At 38.8% G+C, this 5,624-nt stretch overlaps 1 protein-coding gene and 1 pseudogene across 1 annotated transcript in view; one reads left to right on the top strand and one right to left on the bottom strand.

The window, feature by feature from the left end:
• The window catches only part of LOC137971763 (uncharacterized), a 27,460-nt pseudogene extending 26,492 nt beyond the window's left edge, over window positions 1–968 (top strand).
• Window positions 1–5,210, bottom strand: part of LOC137969401 (uncharacterized) — a 13,309-nt gene extending 8,099 nt beyond the window's left edge. The window contains exon 1 of the mRNA XM_068815618.1: window positions 5,182–5,210. The gene's annotated coding sequence lies outside the window, so the exon portion shown is untranslated. The remainder of the gene's footprint in view (window positions 1–5,181) is intronic.
• Between the last annotated feature and the right edge of the window lie 414 nt (window positions 5,211–5,624).

Genomic DNA, 5,624 nt, shown 5'->3' with positions numbered 1-5,624 from the left:
GTGGTCCTCGCGATTGCCCTTAAATGAGGAGATACCAAGTTCGAATCCTACTTGGGCTGCCTTCTACAAGACAAAGAATCTTACGCATGCGCAGGCACAGCGCGAAAAATTTCTTTTAAAGTTCAAAGTCCAAAAACGGAGTCAAATCCTACACTTTGTTCTTCAAATAAAGTAATTATTATCTGAAAAATTCAGGAGGCTTTGAACAATGGGATTGGACCCATGACCTCTATGATGCTGGTGCAATGCTATACCACTAAACTGAGATAGGAATCCACACAATTGGATGCAGGTCAAATTGCTGGGGTCATGTGTTCCCATAAAAGGACTGATGAATGAAAAAAACAGGAACATGTGGGCCCAGCAAACTGACCTGCTCCCAACTGTGAGCATGCAAATGGAAACCATTTTACTTTTGGGAATTAGCCCCATAGGATTTGAGCTTCTAGAGAAGAATGTCATTATTGTGTAAAAGGCTTTTGAAGATTTGAGAAAAGCAATCTGTTAGATAGAGTAAGACTTAAGATTTTACTGTTTAACATCGTGTTCTCCTTTTCAGAAACTGGCAGAAACTGGTACAATTTACTGCCTGTAACAGGTTTGAGTTTCGGTAACACTCCAGCACTTGGCTAAGTTATACACAATTGGGGTCTCACTCACACAGAAGCCCTTAAAGCTAATCCTACCAAGGTGACCACATGCTGGAAAGGTCACACCACAACACCGGCAACTACCTGCTCTACTCTTTAACATCCCACAGAATTTATGAACAAGGGCTGTGAAACGGGACCTCTGGCTGATCATCCTTATCCGAGAAGACTTGAAAGTCTAACCATTTACAGATGTAATTATAAAGGCAGCACTTTCTCCTCCTTTTGAGACCCTGGGTGTTTGTCTGGCCACAGTCGAACTCACAACCTCCAGGGTGGTAGCCCGGAGCTCAACCAACTGAGCCAACCGCCGAAGCAGCCTCGTGCTTTCATCCGTCTCTCGGTGTTTGGAAGCCCTGATAAAACCCTTGCACTCATTGTTGGTATATTACTTCAAATGCAACTGAATTCTGGACAAAAACAGGCTTCTATTATTTTCTTTTTATTCAATTACCGTAGGAAAAATTACTCAATTATTACCGCTTCTTATCCAGGTAAAGAAAACAGTGTATTGTCAAGCGAGTACATATTCAAGTTCATCATTAAGAAAAACCTTTCTGGGAATTATCGCTAATCCTTTGAGGAAATTTTTTCAAGGATTGAAAATCGAGTCTCAAGTAGGGAGTGAGAGAGCGGTATTGTATAATAGGCGTGCTTAAAACCAGGAATCCGGAATAAGAAATCGGGAACTCAGTGACAGTCGCGCAAAGGCTAAAATTACTACGGAAGCAATAAACTCAACGATGGAGACATTAGCTTAGTAAAGTACTCTCAAATTCGAAGATAAACGAAGTTGATAAAGCATCTCGTTTGTATGTTTGAACGGTGAATGAAGTCGTAATCCAAGAGCACTTTTCACAGCATTTAAAATTTTGGAACCCCAACCTCAGTATAATTTTTCAAAGTGCCTTTCCTTTCAATGATACCTGTCAAAGGTGGGTGTTGCAACAATGTCAATCAAGTGAAAAGATAGCCAATAGCGTCTCACTGACACCTTATGCTTGCTCCAAGAAAAGATCCATCATATTTTTGCCTTCCTTCTTTCGTCACGATGTCGGTTGAGACCGACATGGGATGTAAGGTGAGTAGTCCTCTTTGGTTATTATAGACACTTGATTGCAGCCACAACATGAAAAAACAGACATGAAACAAAACGCATTTTCAGCGTGAGAATTAACAAATTGATGTCAGTTTTTCATGCGTCTGTCCTGTTATTGATCATGAATTTCGTCATAATATTGTCAAAGTTGCTGTGGATCCACAAGGTGATAGCCGAGTGGATCCGCAGACTACTTTGACAAATGTTATGATGAAATTCATTGTCAATAAGACACATGAAAAACTGACATCAATTTGTTTTTTACAACAAGAAAAGGCAGAGTGGTCAAAATTAAGTCAAAACACGAGAAGAACGTGAGACAAAAATGTCAGACACTTCAATATGATGCAAGCAATATCATGTCATTATAGCATAAATTATAATTTCTTGTATGTGTCCACTTATTGACAATAAAAATTAGCCAATGAGTGTATGAGAATTTTGCAGTCATTGTAAAATACTATTTACGTCTGACATCAACCGCTGACCACGTGGGGTATCAATAGGCACAAAGGTTGACTCCTACTCATGGGCTCCCAAAGAAAAAGAAAAAGCTCAGAAAGTTGGATTCTCTTCCGAAGTTATTACATGATTCCCCACCAAAACGGAGTCAGCACGTGGCAAATTATTCAGAGAGATAAAAGTAAACACTTGCAAGGTGCTGGATCATTTTAAGTGACCTTGGTTCAGGTTCTTATTCCGGATTCACGATTTTTTGTTCCGGGTTTCAGGCAAACCCTTGTATAATCATTCATTCTTTGCAAATGTCTCACTTTCGCCAAAAAAAACAAATTTATCATTTGATTTATGGCTCTTTTAACACACTTCAAAGAAATCTGATCGACGATCAGTCGATTCCACCACTGAAGGTATATAGGCTAGCAGTTCTCATTGTGAAGTGAGTGCTGCCGTTAAAGGTGTTTTTGAATGCAAATACGACAATGAGAATTTCAACAAAAATATAACGTATTTTATTTGCAAAATGACATGGTTACATGTATGTTTTTTGAGTATAACATTAACAAGTAACTATTGGTGTGGCTAAGGCTTTTGTTGGGATTATGCTTGTACTAATTGCTAAAAGTGGAAAAGAAATATATTGGTTAACGAAAACGGAAGGTGTAACGAATAACACTGTCTAACGCAACATGTAATAATAAGGGCTTTTTAACTGAATCTTAGAACGATTAGTGACACTTTCTTTTGTCTATCTAGCGCAACGTGGAAATAAACTAAATACTTGGTGTAACAACAGTCACTGTGGTGAGCAAAATGGCCCATCGCCACGAAATGAGTGATCGAAATGCGCCGTTGACAAAACTTTGTGGTAGTTTAAACGGTACTCAACATTGTTCTGCGAGGTTGCCACATTCGGCAATTCGGCGATCTCCATGACATAAGATGTCATCGATATTTGTTTAATTTGTGTCCATAAATCGAGAAAGGTGCAGATATTGTCATTAGAGGATAAAAGTCATCTATAGCTACCTTCTATTTTAGAGCTTTTTAAAAAGACTGAGGGCATGTCTCTAATGTAGAATGCTAGAACGGAAGAGGGCTTCTAAAATCTCTAAAAGTTCTAAAGTTCTAGGATAGCTATGGTCCATGTTGCGAGTCTAAAATTTCTAAAGCTCTAGAATATGTAAGGTCTCTTGGGGGTTCTAAAATCTCTAAAGTTCTAGAATATCCAACGAACACTTTGGGGCTTCTAAAATCGCTAAAAGTTCTAAAGTTCTAAAATCAAATGATCACTTCAAATTGGCGCGTTTTCGCCACCTGAATTATTTGTTTTGTACGTTGTTGAAAACAAGTAAAGTTAAATTTCTTGTTGACAAATTTCACTGTGAGAAGCACACTGAAGCAACTCGCTTTCCGCCCGATAACCCTAGGTGTAAATATCATCCCGATTTGGAACGATTTTCAGAAATTCGGGGAACGAATACAGAGTGTGCTGAGCAATTTTTCAGATGGCTGGGGTCATTGAAATACATGTGCAAAAAAATGTCGCGCTATAGGTTTGTATTCTTTTTGTGAAATATTATGAACAGGCACAACAAAAGAAAAGAAAGGCAGCTCACGAAAGCTGGGCTAATGTAAAGTGTATCATCATCATGCACCGACTGAATATAGTTGAAGTTTTGAGTTGAACATAACAGAGAATAAAGAATGTTTAGACTGAAATGTTTTTATCGTGGTTGTTTGTATACTGAGTACAGTGTTAAATAAAGACCTTAAAGTGGAGATGACGGGTTTTTAAGCGGCTCGTGTTAGCCGACATTTGTTCAATCTGAGCAAGGTCACGGCTGCTCCTGTGATATAATTATTACGCACACGCTTAAAGAACGAGCCATACACATATTCCTCCGTTCACTTTTTAGTCAAGTTTTCATGTCCATTTGTAATTCGTTTGGGAAAACGGCTTAAAGTTTTAGCTCACTTAAGGTGCTTGGCCTAATCACTGAAACGAGCGCTTGGGCTTCATCAGTAAACGAGTGCTATATTCCTGACACGATCTCGGTAAAAGGTGTAGTTAACCGAACCGTAGAATGCAAGGTAAAATCCTAATCACTGAAACGAGCGCTTAGGCTTAATCAGAAAACGAGTGCTATATTCTCTCACGATCTCGGAAAAAAGTGTAGTTAACCTAACCGTAAAATGAAAGCTAAAATTGTAAAAGAGTGCTTAGGCCTAATCACTGAAACGAGCGCTTAGGCTTAATCAGTAAACGAGTGCTATATTCATCACAGTATCTCGTACTCGTAAAGAGTGTGATTAACCGAACCGTAACATGAAAGCTCAAATTTGAATGAAAGAACGAGACTTGTTAGAAGAGCTAGGGATCGTTTGATATTCTAGAACTTTAGAGATTTTAGAGATTTTAGAACCCCCAAAAGACCTTACATGTTGTAGAGCTTTAGAAATCTTAGACTCACAACATGGACCATGAATATTCTAGAACTGTAGAACGTTTAGAGATTTTAGAAGCTCCAAAGGGATTGTTTGATATTATCACGTCATCTATAGCTATCTTCTATTTCAGAGTTATTTTAAAAAGACTGAGGGGCTTTGGGGCTTCTAAAATCTCTAAACGTTCTACAGTTCTAGAATATCCACGGTCCATGTTGTGAGTCTAAGATTTCTAAAGCTCTCGAATATGTAAGGTCTTTTGGGGGTTCTAAAATCTCTAAAGTTCTAAAATATCAAACGATCCCTAGCTCTTCTAAAAAGAACATTTCTAGAATGCTATAGAAGTTTCTAATGTCAAGACCTGCATAAATCGACCGAATTCGATCGATAGAAAAGCAAAGCTGCAAGTGACATAAATGCTCACTGTCGGCCTCTAGAATGCTCACTCAAAGCTTCACGATCTTGATGAATGCTTCTTCGAATAAAAGTAATCATAATAGATCAGCAAAAATTGCCAAAACTCACCTGTAAACAGCGAAACCTTAACTCTGCTCAACTGTATTTATAACTTGCTGCGAGCAACTGCGAGCACATGTGATTTTCCGCTGAGCAAGCACATGTCAATTTTTCTTATAAGACAGCTGCTGATTGGCTAGACTGCAACATATAACAGGATTTCTTATTGGCTGTTTCTTAATGCGAACGATGGGTCGATGAACAAAGGAGACTTTTGTGTGATTGGTTGATTGTTTTGCTTGTACCCAGGATTTTTCAAACGCGCGCGAAATAACAAACAAAATGGCGGCCAAAGATGTCTTGTTCGATTACTTGCTCTGGGGATTTTTATAGCAGCAGCGACGTGTACAACTTTTTTTCTGTCGGAATAACGGTAGTGCAGTGGTAGAAGCTGATTCCTTTCAAGTCTTTCACTTTCGCGTGATCGATTTTTCGCCCGTGGCTTCATGCAC

This window comes from Montipora foliosa, chromosome 9 (assembly GCF_036669935.1).
Source record: "Montipora foliosa isolate CH-2021 chromosome 9, ASM3666993v2, whole genome shotgun sequence".
NCBI lineage: Eukaryota > Metazoa > Cnidaria > Anthozoa > Scleractinia > Acroporidae > Montipora > Montipora foliosa.
Note: the sequence above shows the minus strand (reverse complement) of the source record. Positions and strands in the feature narration are given on the sequence as shown.